The 16,669-nt window shown below is 37.5% G+C and overlaps 1 protein-coding gene across 4 annotated transcripts in view; it reads right to left on the bottom strand.

Annotated features, from left to right (window-relative positions):
• DCLK2 (doublecortin like kinase 2) overlaps window positions 1–16,669 on the bottom strand; it is a 156,738-nt gene that overhangs the window by 119,999 nt on the left and 20,070 nt on the right. The window lies entirely within an intron of this gene.

Raw genomic sequence — 16,669 nt, 5'->3', positions numbered from 1 at the left:
ATGCACCCCAACGTTTATTGCAGCACTATTTACAACAGCCAAGACACAGAAGCAACCTAAATATCCACTGACGGATGGAAAAAGAGGCTGTGGTATATATATGCAATGGAATACTACTCAGCCATAAAAAAGAATGAAATTTGCAGGAACATGGATGGATCTACAGATCATATTAAGTAAGTCAGACAGAGAAAAACAAATATCGTAAGATATTACTTATATGTGGAATTTAAAAACATGATACAAGTGAACTTATTTACAAAACAGAAATAGATTCACAGACATAGAGAAGAAATTTATGGTTACCAAAGGGGAAAGTGGGGATAGAGGGAGATAAATTAGGAATTTGGGATTAACAGACACACAATACTACATATAAAATAAACAACAAGGTCCTACGGTGTATATATAGTGCAGGGAACTATTCAATATTTTGTAATAACCTATAATGGAAAAGAATCTGAAAAAGAATACATATATATATATATATATATATATATATATATATATATATATATATATCTGAATAACTTTGCTGTGCACCTGAAACTAACACTACATGGTAAATGAACTATACTTCAATTTTTTTTAAAAGGGTTAAAAAATAAATTCCAAAAAAAATTATATTTGGGAAAAAAAAAGATGCAACAAGCTGGTGACCAGTGCCTGCGATGTCTCCCTAGGATTCTTACAGCATTTCTACTTCTAGTACAAAGGTTTTTAACAAGGAATAGTGACTACAGGACCCAGTCCCTCTGGTAACCTAAGATGGTCGTAGGCTCAGATAAGAGACTCAGATAAACATTAAAAGGGGACCTCAGCTGTTTTCTCACAGGACAATCTCATGGGTTCTTACACATATTATGCAAAGTTTGCTCCAGTCACAAAGTAGCTCTTTTTCATGTTTTTAGGCTAAGAGCAAAATAAGGATATTTGCTACATAAACTAGGTTTAAATTTTACTTAGATAAAAACAATAGTTTGTTTTCTTCACACAAAGAACATCTACTTCAAAAAAAAACTCCCATAGAAGCAAGCTGTGGTATGGAATTCAACAAAAACGTTATTTCTACCTCATTAGGCTAACATAAAATGAAGTGGGTATTTTAAAAAATAAAATAGTTTAATTTACTCCTGGATGAAAATGTACTTGGCTTTCTTCTACCTCAAACATAATAACAAGCTGCCATGCCCCCAAAATAAAATGATTAACTTACTGCAGAAGCCATACTTTGGGTCTGTGATATTTCTGCTTGTTCAACCTTTAGTGGCCCCTTAGGAAACAAGGACTTTGAAGGGTTTCTGTGGTAGAGCCTGTAGCCAGCTCTGCAGCTTGGCAATTGTATAAAGGACACGGGGCCAGCTCTTTTCAAATCTACTCAGTCTGGATTCTCTGCTTCACATCGCTTGCTGCCGTCCCACTTTTGCCATGCTACTTTGGACCAAACCCTGAGTGCTGAGAGGGTCTCCTGATGGGCTGTGCAGTCCTCCTCCTTCTATTCTAAAATCAGTCCAGTGGCAGACCGACCTAGCGCAGAGCTTTATTATATCATTGTTTCATCAAAAGCTGACAGTCCCTCTCTGCACTGCCCTTTCTTTGAACTAAAGTCCACTCCTCCCTCCAATTTCTCCAAACTCATTTCCTACTATGACCGGACATTATTCTCATTCCCCTCAGTACTGCCACTGTTTTTCACACTTGCTTTTCCCTTACTGCTGCTCTGTGTGTGTGTGTGTGTGTGTGTGTGTGTGTGTGTGTCGGGGTGTGTGGTAGGTGGGAACAGTCTTTCTAAATCACCCTCCCCAACTGTAATCCAATTCACGTTCTATTTCTCCAGGAGCTCTTCCCAGCTCCTCCAGTTCACATTTCTGTTCTTTAGCTGCACAGCAATATCTATTAGGCCTTTTTTTCTTTTTGTTTTTGGGCCCCACCACGAGCATGTGGGATCCTAGTTCCCCGACCAGGGATCGAACCCATGACCCATGCCCCCTGCGGTGGAAGCGCAGAGTCCTAACCACTGGACCACCAGGGAAGTCCCTAATTATGTCGTGTGTGTGTGTGTGTGTGTGTGTGTGTGTGTGTGTGTGTGTGTGTGTTTGCGGTACGCGGGCCTCTCACTGTTGTGGCCTCTCCCGTTGCACAGGCTCCAGAGGCGCAGGCTCAGCGGCCATGGCTCACGGGCCCAGCCGCTCCGCGGCACGTGGGATCTTCCCGGACCGGGGCATTAACCCATATCCCCTGCATCGGCAGGCGGACTCTCAACCACTGTGCCACCAGGGAAGCCCATGTCATGTGTTTTATATTTCCTCACCAAATAGTGTAGAAGCACCTCAAGAACAGAGACCTCACCTCATCTGAATGAGCTGAGCATTCAGAAGCTCGCCCTGAATACACATTCAGTCCATCTGAGCCTCAGTATTGCAGATTCATTAAGTCGACTGGTAGACTGGATGTTTGCTAAACGAGGAAATTTTACACAGATTTTAAAATGTACATAAAATTTATAGATATCTATATATCTGTCTATATATTTGTAAAAAAAAAAAAAAACCTTCCAGGCAAAAAGTCCGTTGACTTAATCCTGCTCTCTCATTTCTCCACATCGTTGCCTAAATTGTTCTAAACATCCTTTGAGTAGGCCATTAACCAGGAATCACCGTACAGTACAAACGGTACAAAATTGCATGTCATCGAACTAGCCTAAATAGATCAGCATGAAAAAGCCAAATCATTTAATGGAGATTAGACTCTTCTTCAAAGCAATTTCTACTTCCATGAGTAAAGAAGAAAATTTTGATTTTAGGAAGAAACACTTCTGATTTTTAAAATAAAGCAGTGATAGTTCTTCAGTAACTGACTTTTATCAATATAGTTCTGAGGACACATCTTATTAGCCAAAGCATAAGAGTGTTTACACTTTTTAAAGCTATCAAAAGTTTTGAAGTATTCCAGTAGATATATCATGACCTTGCTCATGAAGAATGAACCATGTACTTTTATGCCATGCTAATAATTTTAAGGAAAAGTGCCTTTTCTTTTGCTACCAAGAAGCACTTTTGTATTCAAGTTTCCTAGTTGTCATAGTGACTATTTTTTTTTTTTTTTTTTTTTTTTTTTTGCGGCACGCGGGCCTCTCACTGTTGCGGCCTCTCCTGTTGCAGAGCAACGGGCTCCGGACACGCAGGCTCAGCAGTCATGGCTCACGGGCCCAGCCGCTCTGCGGCATGTGGGATCTTCCCGGACTGGGGCACGAACCCATGTCCCCTGCATCGGCAGGCAGACTCTCAACCACTATGCCACCAGGGAAGCCCGTGACTATCTTTTAAGTCATTCATAAATGTGTTATTGGGGACAAAATATTGCAGTACATTCCATACTGCAGTAACAGGTTCTCCCAAATATAAATTTGCCTCACAGTCACAGATCACCTGATCTTGTTAGGTGTATGATGTGAAAGGAGGAGAGAAAGCATCCACAAGTCCAGCAGCACATAAGGAAAGGCAGTGTTTACCTACACTCCAGCATTACTTCCAATTAACAATCCCAATATCCATCCGGCCACAAACATCTCAAAGTGACAATATAAAAAGCAAAAGGAAGGGCTTCCCTGGTGGCGCAGTGGTTGAGAATCCGTTTGCCAATGCAGGGGATGCAGGTTCGAGCCCTGGTCTGGGAAGATCCCACATGCCGTGGAGCAACTAAGCCTGTGTGCCACAGCTACTGAGCCTGCGCTCCAGAGCCCGCGAGCCACAACTACTGAGGCCACGTGCCACAACTACTGAAGCCCATGAGCCTAGAGCCCGTGCTCCACAACAAGAGAAGCCACTGCAATGAGAAGCCCGTGCACCACAACGAAGAGTAGCCCCCGCTCACCATAACTAGAGAAAGCCCGCGTGCAGCAACGAAGACCCAATGCAGCCAAAAATAAATAAATAAATTTATTTTTTTAAAAAAAGCACAAGGAAAATTAATGCTCTTTTTAAAACACTAATATTGAAAATAAAATACTACTTCTTTCCAGTCACTATGAGGACTTTGTATAATCTCCAACCAAATGGCACTTTCTGTCCGTTGACTTAAGAGACTCCATAACTCTGACCCATTCTCTTTCTCATTTCCTGCTAAAATTAAATCTTTATCCTCCGAAACTATGTAAATTTCTTTAGGAATATCTGCTTCCTATATGGAATAGAGTTTAAGACCCAACTCCCATAAGCATTTAGGAAACTGTAAAACATATCACAACTCTGAAATAATGTTATCTGAGACAGCTTCTGGGACATTCAATCCTTTAGGACTGATCATCTTTGTGAACTCATTTTACACTCTCCAGAGTAAACATTCTAAAATGCAAGCCTGATCCTCTTACCATTCTTCAATGGCAACCCACAGCCTAATGGATGAGGTTCACATCCCTGGAAATGCAGTGTATCCTGTGCATAACCTTCCCTTGCCTAACTTTTTAAATTAATTAATTAATCTATTTTTGGCTGCGTTGGGTCTTCGTTGCTGTGCGCGGGCTTTCTCTAGTTGCGGTGAGCGGGGGCTACTATTTGTTGTGGTGTGCGGGCTTCAGTACTTGCAGCGCGTGGGCTCAGTAGCTGTGGCGCACAAGCTTAGCTGCTCCGTGGCATGTGGTATCTTCCCAGACCAGGGATCGAACCCGTGTCCTCTGCATTGGCAGGTGGATCCTTAATCACTGTGCCACCAGGGAAGTCCCTTGCCTAACTTTTTAATTTCAAAACCTACACTCAACCATACATATCTACTTACATCCCTTACACTGGCCATTCCAAAACCACTTGCATTGGCCTCAATACGCCATCTCTTTCCTCTTTACATCCATTAAATTAGGCCATGGTTTCTCAGACTCAGCACTATTGATGTTCTGGACCAGATAATTCTTTGTTGTGAAGGCCTGTCCCGTGTACTGTGAGACATACAGCAGCATCTCTGGCCTGTACACATTACATGCCAGAAGTACGCTCTCCCCCACCCCTCTCCAGTTAAAACATCCAAAAATGTCTGCAGAAATTTCCAAATGTCCCCTCTGGGGCAAAATTACTCCCAGCCAAGAACCACTGAATCAGAAAGTCAATGAATCCCCTAGATGCCCTGCATACTCACAAGTCCCTTAAGAGCCAAGTTCATTGCACATAGGCTGCAGGGTCATACGACTCAAACCACAGCAGTTCTGTTCACAACAAATCGTGAGCATTTCCTGAAAAGCAGCCATCTCTAGGTCAAGAACAGGGAGGCTAATGGTCTACAATGATGTTCTTACACTGGATAATAACCAGTCAACTCAATCAGACTTACTCTAGGCCCCCAGTTTCTAGGGGTTTAATGGCAAACATACTAAGACAGACAAAGACAGAGTTGCAGAGAAACTAGGAGTCATGTGCAATGAATAGAAATTACGTGTCTGAGACACACATGGAGAGAAGACACCCGAGAACAGTGGGTCTGGAGCTGCCTCTGGGATACAGAATTACTGTTACACTTTTCTTCACCACGAGGTCTAATTATGAACCTGACAAGGTTCTCTATGGTCCTTACTCTCCATGTATGCTTAATATCTCAAAAAGGCATAGGATCCAACTTGGAAAAACCTAGGACAACCTGACCCACAAAATAAATGATAGTAAGGAATTATGATCCATAGAACGAAATTAATAAACTGTTCACCATTTGAGGGTGAATGTAAGTTTTGGGAAAAGTCTAGCAAGACATTCTGAGACAAGTTTAAAGACTAAAGAAAATAACCATGCTACATAATAGATTTTGGAAAACAATCAGGAATAATTAGAAAGTGGTGAGATAAATATTCCTTTGGATTTTGAAAACTAGCTCTGAAAGTATATCAAAGATGTCTGGAGCAAAGGCAACCTTGTAGGGTAAGTGCACTGTCACGTCAACATGTCTAACTGAAACCAAAGGGCCGAAGTTCTGTAAACGTGATCTGTAACATTCCTTGCATAGAGACATCACCATATACCATCTCAGGGTGCTCCCGAGACTTAAACGACAACACGTGTAAACAGTCTGCCACAAGAGCTGGCATTAAATGTTGGTGTCTTTTCTTTCCCATTACTAAAAATCTTTAATGATATCCCTCACTGCCAAAGTATGAGCCTTGCCTCACTCAATATTAAAATGCAATTGTGCGTCATAGGAAATAAATATATTTAAATCAAACTTCAGTTTGTAGTTTCTGACTCCAATGCATATAATCAGCTCCTTAGGGCACAAATCACACTGACCTCAACTCCCTTAACTCCTAGAAATTCAAGAAGTGATTAAGACATTGATTGACTAGTGCTGCCTAGGTAGGAATGCTCTGGAAGCAAAAATCACTTTTAAAACTTCTAGACAAGTTAAACCTTTTATCTACATGTGAAAGTCTGGACTACTGTATTAAGTGAAAGACATTTAAAATGTGCATTAAGCCACCTAACTGGGCTTTTACAAGTTTCCATTTACACAACTTTTGCATTTTATGAAAAGAAAGACTGTCTTTTTAATTTGCATTTTCACAATGGCATGTGTAGCATAATATTTTACCACTAAAAACACATAGCATAAATGATACCAAAGACTAGGTGTTTAATAGACTTAATCCTTCAGAAACAGAACCATGTTAACTAATGTCAGTTTTAATAAGTACCAATACACAGATATTTAAATATCTTCCACAACTCATACTTAAAATGGCATTTAATGACTTATCATGTGGGCAAACAAAGAGCAATATTTAAAAATATAATCAAATGTCTTTACGCTCACATTTAGAGAAGTTTACCATAAACCATTATAAAACAAAAAAAGAAAATTTAAAATAAAACTTTACTGTTTCAAGTCTTAAACAAGCCCGAAATGCATAAGGAAAACCAGACTGCTCCTTCTGGGTAAGTGTTGCTTCATTTCTAACACTCCTCAGGCCCAGAGAATTAAACTTCTGTGGAGGCGAACCTCTAATGACTGCAAGCTTTCCAACACTTTGCTGGGAGTCTGGCAGCTCATTCGAGTACAATTAAAATGTTCTAAAAATACACACACACAGAATATTCATGAAAGCTAGTCTTACTAGCTTTGAAATGTGGTGCTCTTCCTTACTTAAGAAAAATGCAAGAGGTTAATTTCTAAATCTAGAAGACTGCACAGGGTTACTGAAAACGCATATACAGACTCTAGCACGATTTTTCTCCATGAAGCCATTTTTAGTTTAGATTCAATTAATTCCTCTTCTATGAGGCAGCACCCTAAGAACGTGGATGACCACGGTCAAGCTTAACTTTTGCTCTCTAGAAACATCAGTGACTTTAAGGCTGAAAATAAAACACTTCCCCCTACTAAAGGGAAGAGAGTAAAACAGGCCAAAGAAGAGTTTCTTAAACTGCAAACAAGCTGATCATACACAAAATTTTGAGTCAGGCTTTACTTGGAAGAGAAGAGCCACAGATTTCATCAGGTTCTCAAAAGCTATTATGAGCCCCGAAAGATTTCTCACCTATTAAATTAGCAAGCTGGACTAAACAATTTCCTATCTCAATTATACATTCTAAAACACCATGCTGACTTTGCACCTGTCCTTGTTTTTACCGTAAGGCATGATGAATAAATGACCCTTTCATAAAATCTAGTAAAACTTGTAAAGTAATACTATATATTACACATACTGGTAGAAATTGTGATCAGTAGACACTCATGATAGCATACAAAAACAACAAAACAAATCCAAAAGTTAGCTATGACCAAAAGCAATGAAGTGTACAAAGTGACTACTGCAAGTAATATCCTTGACTCAATTCTGAGTCAAAATACCACAAAGCAAAAAGTTACCTGACTTCACTAAATACCAGAAATATACTCGGGGGATTTTTGGCATCTAGGCAAAGGTTATTAAAAAAAAAAAAAAAACAAAACTGAATGAAATGATGGGTCCTTCAGTTCAAGATTAAGGTGATGTAGTACCATAATGGGGGTTATTGGCTTAAAAAAAAAAGGTTTCTCCCTACTAAGCTTAATATTTTCAAGACTAGTTGGTCGTCACTTGCCTTGAATATAAAACTGATACACAGGTCAACTGCCTTTTCTCCTTATACTACTCTCTAGAACAGAAAGTAGCAAAGATGGTAAGAGGAATGCACGTAGGCTTCAATTTACACAACAGGAATTGTGCAGAATGTACATTTTTCCATGCAAAAAATCAAATTATGACCATTTTATACCCGGCTGTCATGTCTAATCCACTCCTAAGCCTCTCCTAGCTTCAGAAATACTGGGGCACATGCATTGCCATCTAGGACAACTTTGTGTCTACAGCTTTGATTGTACCTCTGAAACCCCCAAATCCGTAAGAGTCTCTTCTAGTAATCTGCCTCTAGGAATCCATCCTAAAGAAAGGAACTGATCCAACGATGTTAAAATCTACATGTAGCAAGATGATCAGAGGATAAAAGTATGAAAAGCTGGAAACAAGCCAAATGTCCACCAATACGTTAGAGAAATTACAGTCTATCTAGCCAATTGACCATTATTCACTCATTTAAGTATGAAATGTGCAGATTATATAACACGGAAGAGTATGATTAACAAGTGAAAAAAGCAGGATACACGATTACACATAAAAACCACGTTATGTAAAAACTATGTGGGGCTTCCCTGGTGGCGCAGTGGTTCAGAGTCCGCCTGCCGATGCAGGGGACACGGGTTCGTGCCCTGGTCCAGGAGGATCCCACATGCCGCGGAGCGGCTAGGCCCGTGAGCCATGGCCGCTGGGCCTGCGCGTCCGGAGCCTGTGCTCCACAACGGGAGAGGCCACAACAGTGAGAGGCCTGCGTACCGCAAAAAAAAAAAAAAAAAAAAAAAAAAAAAAAAAAGTGTATATATGTATTTAAATTGCATTAACAAAACTTATTAGGTGGTTCCTTTTAAGAAGTAGAGTGAGGTTGGGGAAGCAGGGCAGATGTGAAAATAACTTTCATTCTTTGCATTTCCCTGAATTTTTTGCATTTTTCCAATAGAAATATACTGATTTTACCTGGGTAGTTTTCTCTTAAAAGAGAGACAAAAACATGTGTATATGAAAATATTGATAGGAATACTCAATTACGAAAACAAAGGGCTAAAATGGAAGGATTGTGCATTTAGCTTTTCCTATATTTTCTAAACTTTCTGCAATGTCATATACTTTTTTTAATCTATAAAATAACCCTGAGTCATCTTTTTGTCAAGCATATAATCACTCCTTAACCTATTATTTCATTTTTCAGATCCTACTCCAAGTATAATTTTACCGCATGACCTATTATTACACAGATTTTAGAGAAACCCCAGGTAAAACTGAATCACTCTAAAACTTAAGAAAGATTTTTTTTTGACATAACCTGTTTTTCTTATTAGTTATTTGTCCTGTCCCTCATTATCACTGAAGCCTTTCCCAAAGCCTGACCACAGGTGGCTTATACCGTAGCTGTGGAAAGTGCGGGATCTAGGATCACACTCTCTGGATATGAACCCCAGCTCCGCCACCAGCTGCATGATTCATTTCTCTTTACTTCAACTTGCCCACTGCTAAGTGGAAAATGCACTAACTCTCAAGGCTGCTATGAAGATTAGTGAAGAAGACTAATGTAAAGCACAACATAATGCCTGACACGGTAAGCGATTAGCTATTATCTATTAGCTAATTAAGCTATTATTCTAAGCACTGCACAATACGTGACAAAATATATATTTTAATAATTATTATAATCAGTGGAAAATTCATTTATAACAAAATGAAACTAATTCCATACAATGTTTATGTTCTATGCATTACTCCAACTTAGACATCAAAATAATAAGGAAACAAAATAGTTCGCGATAACGTCATTTTTATCTCACCTATACTTTACCTTGCATAATTCACTGAGAGCTAAAATTGTTTTTCTTAAGCATCTCTTCTCCTAATTTTCAACTGCCATCATTACTAACAGGATTTTAGTGTTTTCCTTCAGTTTCCCATTAAAAAGGGGAAGGTATTATTTAAGGTCAGGGGAAATTGCCTACACCATGGATATCAAAATGGCAAAACACAAACTTTACTTGAAGAGGGATATCTAAATGCTTTCTTCTTTCTTCCCACTTTTCAGATCACTCTTTGAAAAAAAGGGTTCGTTAAATAAAAAACAAAGATTAAGCTTCTCCCGCCCCCCTTTTTAAGGGCAGAGATATATCTGCTTAGATGAGGAATCGAAGAACAAATGAAAATACCTTTCTATACCTGGACTCCAGCTGTACTGAAAAATCCCACTAGTTACTCACAGTCTGTTAATTCCTGATTGGGATAAATCTTCCATTACTTGAGATAGATCAGCTACCCACACTTCAGAGGTGTGAATTTATCTAAGAGGACAAAACACTGTTGTCTGGATTTTTATTACCTACAAAAGGATGTGCATGCACTGGCAGCAGAGTGAGAATTAAAACCGAACTGTTCTCATCTACATCAAGGAAAAATTCAACCATATGATTTTTCTGCAGCAATTTGAGAAGAGATTGTTTTAAGTAAGTACAGTTGGGTCATTGCAAAGAAATGAATCTTCACTAGAAAATGTGATGCTGGAAAAATAAAAGATACAAAATAAATATTATTAATAGTATAGTACCCGTGAAAAAAACTTTAAAAAAAAGTGAGGATGGGAACCTTCATAAACTCTAATACGGCTGATATGATGAATGCACTCCAAGGGGTTGCCATGTTCCCCAAGAAGGACCCACAGCACGTGGGCATCCCGAGGCTGGCAGCGGTCCCAAAGTCTGGAAGTACTTTACCCCCAAAGCATCAACTGCTAGCAATTTTTGAGTCTGTTTTGTCTCTGCCCATGACAAGAATCAACTTGTTCCAAAATTCCACTAAGTATGTTTCTTTTATGTTAAAACTCTGCTGTTTCTGGGAAAGCTAAAAGCTAGAATTTTTTACACATGTGGACTAAAGCTACAGTTGGACCTTTCAGTTCCTTAACAGAATAAATATATATATATTTTAAAGAACTACCACCCTGCTGCAGTTTATTCTGAGAAAGTCACTCTGTTTTTCAAAAAATTAAAAAAGTAAACCTTGTTTTTCTATACAATTTAACTTAAAAGTTCAAGAACATTTTGTTTTTAAGAAGAAAAACAAAAGTCAAGCATTTAATCTAAATTAATTGCGAGTTCAAAGAAAACTACTTAAGGAAATAGTGATGACTTCTATTTACGAATGCTTTTTTCTAGTCATCCCATCTATAAACACCTAGGTTGTATATTTTTTAAAAATTGATAATCACGCTATCACTGTTAAGTATTAAATACTTAAAACTTCACGAGACTAAATCCTGATTTCTTAGGCTTCTCTTTAAATACAGGTGAAATGATTTGGGACATCTTTATTTAATCCCCTGTGAAGCTATACTACCCAACTGTATGTCAGCCTCACACAACGAAGACAAATAGTTTGAAATCCCGGACAAGAAAGAGTACAAACCATGACATTCTAACACACCTGCCTCAATTACATAAAAAGTGGACAGAAAGTGAGAACGTCTCTAAGGTCTGAGATAAACAGAACTTATATCATGTGGCCTAATTGATAACAAAGTTACTATTTTAATAAGCATCATTTCCCTTTGAATCATTTCACTTACTTTACACCAAGATTTCTGAATCTCAGCATTACTGACATTTTTGGACCCAGAGAATTATGCTGTGGCTGTCCTGTGCACTGCAGGATGGTGAGCAGTTTCCCTGGCCTCTACCCACTAGATGCCAGTAGAATCCCCACCTCCAGTCAAGACTGCAGACAAAGAATGACTCCAGACATTACCAAGTGTTCCCTAGGGGTAAAAGTGTGCCCAGCTGAGAACCATGTCTTGACAGTAAAGAAAACCCAAGAGTTAACATGGATAAAATCCTAAAACGTGATTTTATTTGAAGTGATTTCATAGAGACATAAAATACATCAATTAGTTGTACTAACCAAGTCAGACCTTGTAAATGGAGACAATACTACTAGGAAGATGTGATCATCCATTTTGAGGGACGCAAAGATTTCAGGGACATCGTTTTCACAACATGAATGCTAACTGGCACGTGACACCCCATTGCTTCTTCAATCAAGAAAGTTTTCAAGCCCATAAAGGATAAGCAGGGGGGCTTCCCTGACGGCGCAGTAGTTGAGAGTCCACCTGCCGATGCAGGGGCACGGGTTCGTGCCCCAGTCCGGGAAGATCCCACATGCCGCGGAACGGCTGGGCCCGTGAGCCATGGCCGCTGACCCTGCGCGTCCAGAGCCTGTGCTCCGCAACGGAAGAGGCCACAACAGTGAGAAAAGATAAGCAGGGCCCCTTGAAACTCTAGCACAAGTATCAGAATGGGCTCATTGACTGTTCATGATGAATTGCCTATGAATTGTTCAATCTCTATCCTGTGTCACAGATCAGACTAATTAAAATGAAAACAACAAATCTGAGTAGGAAGTAACCAGAAAAAAGAACATTAAAGTCAAGGCAGACAGTCTAAAATTTTGTACCGGGACAACTCATGAACACATCTTAGCTCCTTTCTCTTCACCTAAGCAAAGCTGTTCTTGAGAATTTTTCAGAAAGCAGATAATTTTTTAAAAATCATTTTATGGAAAAAATTCAAGATGAACACTGTCCATTTAAAGGTTTGCATTAATCTTAAGAACAAGAAAAATCTCTTAGGCTATTTCAAAGCAAGATTTCATCTCTCTTTAAACTTACAACATAAACCAACCAAAAGACAGACTTGAAGTTTAAATATAAGTCCCCTTATAGTACAAATGTTGAATCAGTGCCTAGAAAACTACAGCTTTTAAGGATACCTGGCAATCTGAAAATATAACATCCAAAGCTGTGTCTATCAAAATGAAATCTCTAATTTTTCCAAATAAACATTTTATTTCTAAGTTTTAAAATATCTCTTTTCTTTGCATGTGGGAAATAATATTTTAACTTTTATAAGACATAAAAAGTGACAAAAGCGATACCAACATTTTATAACCACATGCCAAAATTTCAACGATTAACTCAATGTTTTGATTTCTTCAGTCTAATTGAAATCAGTCTTGTTTTCTTTCTCAGTGCTTGAGTTTCTGCTTCTAAGCAGACATGAGAAAGAAGCAGTGGAAATCAGAACAGCAAATTCTGGATTTCTGACGGCAACTATAATCTTTTTTCCTTCTGAATTCATTAAAAACATTTTCTTCCTCACTCTTCTTTCTTAACATAGATTGAAAACATACTACAGAGTTTTTTTCTTGCTTAACATTTTCCCATGTCTTTAAATATTCCCCCAACACAATTTTCAATGCCCACTACATATAAATTCTATGGTCAAATCATTTAACTGTTTTTTACCTTAGAGATTTTAAATTGTTTCCAATCTTTTGCTCTTAGTGCTGGGATGAAAATTTTTGTGCATAATTATGTTTGCATCTTTGATTATTTAGGATAAATTCCTAGAAGTTAATTTACTAGTTCAAATAGAAAAAATATTTTTGAGTTGTACATAATAAATTGCTTTCGATAAAGATTGTGCAATTTGCACTTCCATCACTGGAAGAGAATGCCTATTCACTGCACATTAAAAAATAACAGACATTTTCTGTTTTAAAAAAAACCTGTCAATTTTAAATATGAATATCTCATTGCAAATATGAATATCTCATTGCCTTAATTCACATTTTTATTAGCGAGACTGAACTTTTTTTATGCTTGCGATTTATAATCCTATCTTCTCAAATTGTCTGTTTGGCCCTTTATCCACTTTTCCACTGTAGTGGTTTTTTTTTTCATATTAAACTAGTATGACTCTACATAAACGCATATAACCCTTGCTTGACATCTAGAAATTTTAAGTCTTTTAAAAAATTTTTTTCTTTTTTGAATTTTATTTTATTTTTATACAGTAGGTTCTTATTAGTTACCTATTTTACACCTATTAGTGCATATATATCAATCCCAATCTCCCAATTCATGCCACCACCACCCCTGCCCCCACTTTCCCTCCTTGGTGTCCATACCTTTGCTCTCTACATCTGTGTCTCTATTTCTGCCTTGCAAACCAGTTCATCTGTACCATTTTTCTGGATTCCACATATATGCGTTAATACATGATATTTGTTTTTCTCTTTCTGACTTACTTCACTCTGTATGACAGTCTCTAAGTCCATCCACGTCTCTACAAATGACCCAATTTTGTTCCTTTTTATGGCTGAGTAATATTCCATTGTATATATGTACCACATCTTCTTTATCCTTTGTCTGTCGATGGACATTTAGGTTGCTTCCATGACCTGGCTATTGTAAACAGTGCTGTAATGAACACTGGGGTGTATGGACATCTAGAAATGTTTAATTTTTATGTCCAACCAATCAACGTTTCCCTCTGATTTTTCCACTTCTTTACTACTTAGAAAATCCTTTCCCATTTCAACATAACTATTGACATATTTTCCTTTCATTCTTGTGTCTCATTTTGACACCTATATTTTTAAAACACCTGGAATTTCTTTTTGGTATGGTTATGAGGATGCTGATTTAATATTTGGTAGCATGAGAGCCCATTAATCATTATTTCCGAAATTTTCCTGCTTATTTTTCCAGATTAACTTTTAAAATCGCTTTGTCAGGTATCGCTCCCCTCACTCCAAAACAATCTCATTTACATTCTTATGGAAATTGCAATTAAACTATAAATAAAAATCAGGAAGAATGTATAGAAGAATGTTGAGTACTAGGTGCTATCACACGTCCTCATCTTGTACCTGACTGTCATAGAAATGCTTCCTGTAACTCATTTGTTTACCAATACATGGACTTTTTGTTTCAGATAGGAATTTTTCTTTTTTTATTGTATTAGAGAATTCACCTCCCATTTTTATTACTAAATCTTTAACTGAATATAGATTTTGTATTTTGTCAAACGCCTTTGCGACATTTTGGGGGGACTGTGTATACTATCATGCTTTTTCCTCTAGATCTCATGTATAAACGGGTTTCTTAATAGTAAGCCATCCTTTAATTTCTGTCATAAGTCTACTCATAACAGCATTATTCTTTAATATGTTGGTGATTTCGATTGCTTGTGCTTCAGTTAACAAGTTTACATACGAATATTTCTAGTCTGGAGCCTTTTAAAAGACAATTTTTTTGAATACCTATTAAAATTTCAGTGATTTCTATTTCAATTAGCTGTTCAACTTCTTTATTTTACTTACATTTTCCCTGAACAACATTTATTTGTAGATTTCCAAATCTGTTTCAGTTTTTAAATCTTTATTGAATTTCCGATTTATATGCCATTTATGTATTCTAATTTGCTTCAGCTTTGATTTTCATTTTTCCTTTCATTAGGTATCTTAAATATTTGTCTTCCCCATTTCCTGTCTTCACTGTGTCCACCAAAAATCAGCTATTTGATTTACCAAATCTCCTTTATGTCTTGTGGTCTAATTTTTTTTTCACTTATTTGCAGGGTGAATCTTAAGATGTTTTGTGTTGTGATGTGCTATTAACTCAGTTTGTAAAGTGTCTATTTCCATTCACACTGTGAACCTCTCTTGGGGCAGGCTGCTATGAAACGTTATGCCTTCTAACTCTTAATTAATTAGAAAAGCCATTGTAAACTCACTATAATCTACTGGAATTTTCAGAACGTATTTTTTAAAATGTTGTTTATGTTTATGAAAACAACCCAGTAACTAGATCTGGTCTTAGAAAATTAGAAATTAATTGTGTTTTTCCAGAAGACACCATTCCAGTGTTTTATATTATTCATTCTCAGCACTACACAAGCCAAACACTTCAAAATAAATTATGTTAGAGGGAAGAAACAAAATGGAATGAAGAAACAAATTGAATGCTGGAAACTATAGTTTAATACAATGTAAATCTAAACAACTTAACTTTATTGAAATTAGGAAAAAATACATTTTAGAAGCCTCATGTTTCTTTTTAGGAATGATAATCTGATTGTTATGAAACTCAATACTTGTATAACTGCTATTCATGCATTCCTGCAATTTGCTCAATTTTTTTTAGCCTATTAGATTCCCTGGTATATTGTTACCATAATTTGGCTTGCATCTTCCTGTGTAATTTGTGTACATTTTTCAGAAATGCTGCTTAATTACCTCTATTGTTTCCTATGAAACTCAAATGGACATTCCTATAAAAGAACATTCTTTGAAATGCATTTTCTATATTATACATAAGTAGGGAGGAAAGGCTTTTCTGAAAGCATTAAATATCTTTTATTTTTACTTCTGTGATTTACCGAAACCCATAGACTCTACTGGTCAACAGATGTTCTTATTCTTAACTAGAGAATATCCCACTTAATGTAGGAAGCCTCTTCAACATACACTCTTTCCTCAGAAGTTTACATTTCCCTTCTGGTGCAACCACTGTGGAAAACAATATGGAGCTTCCTCAGAAAACTAAAAGCAGAATTACCGTATGATCCAGCAATCCCACTCCTGGGCATATACCTGGACAAAACTGTAATTCAAAAAGATACATGCACCTCTATGTTCATAGCAGCACTATTCATAATAGCCAAGTCATGGAAACAACCTAAATGTCCACTGACAGATGAATGGATAAAGAAGATGTGGTATATA

This window comes from Delphinus delphis, chromosome 5 (assembly GCF_949987515.2).
Source record: "Delphinus delphis chromosome 5, mDelDel1.2, whole genome shotgun sequence".
In the NCBI taxonomy this organism is placed as follows: domain Eukaryota; kingdom Metazoa; phylum Chordata; class Mammalia; order Artiodactyla; family Delphinidae; genus Delphinus; species Delphinus delphis.
Note: the sequence above shows the minus strand (reverse complement) of the source record. Positions and strands in the feature narration are given on the sequence as shown.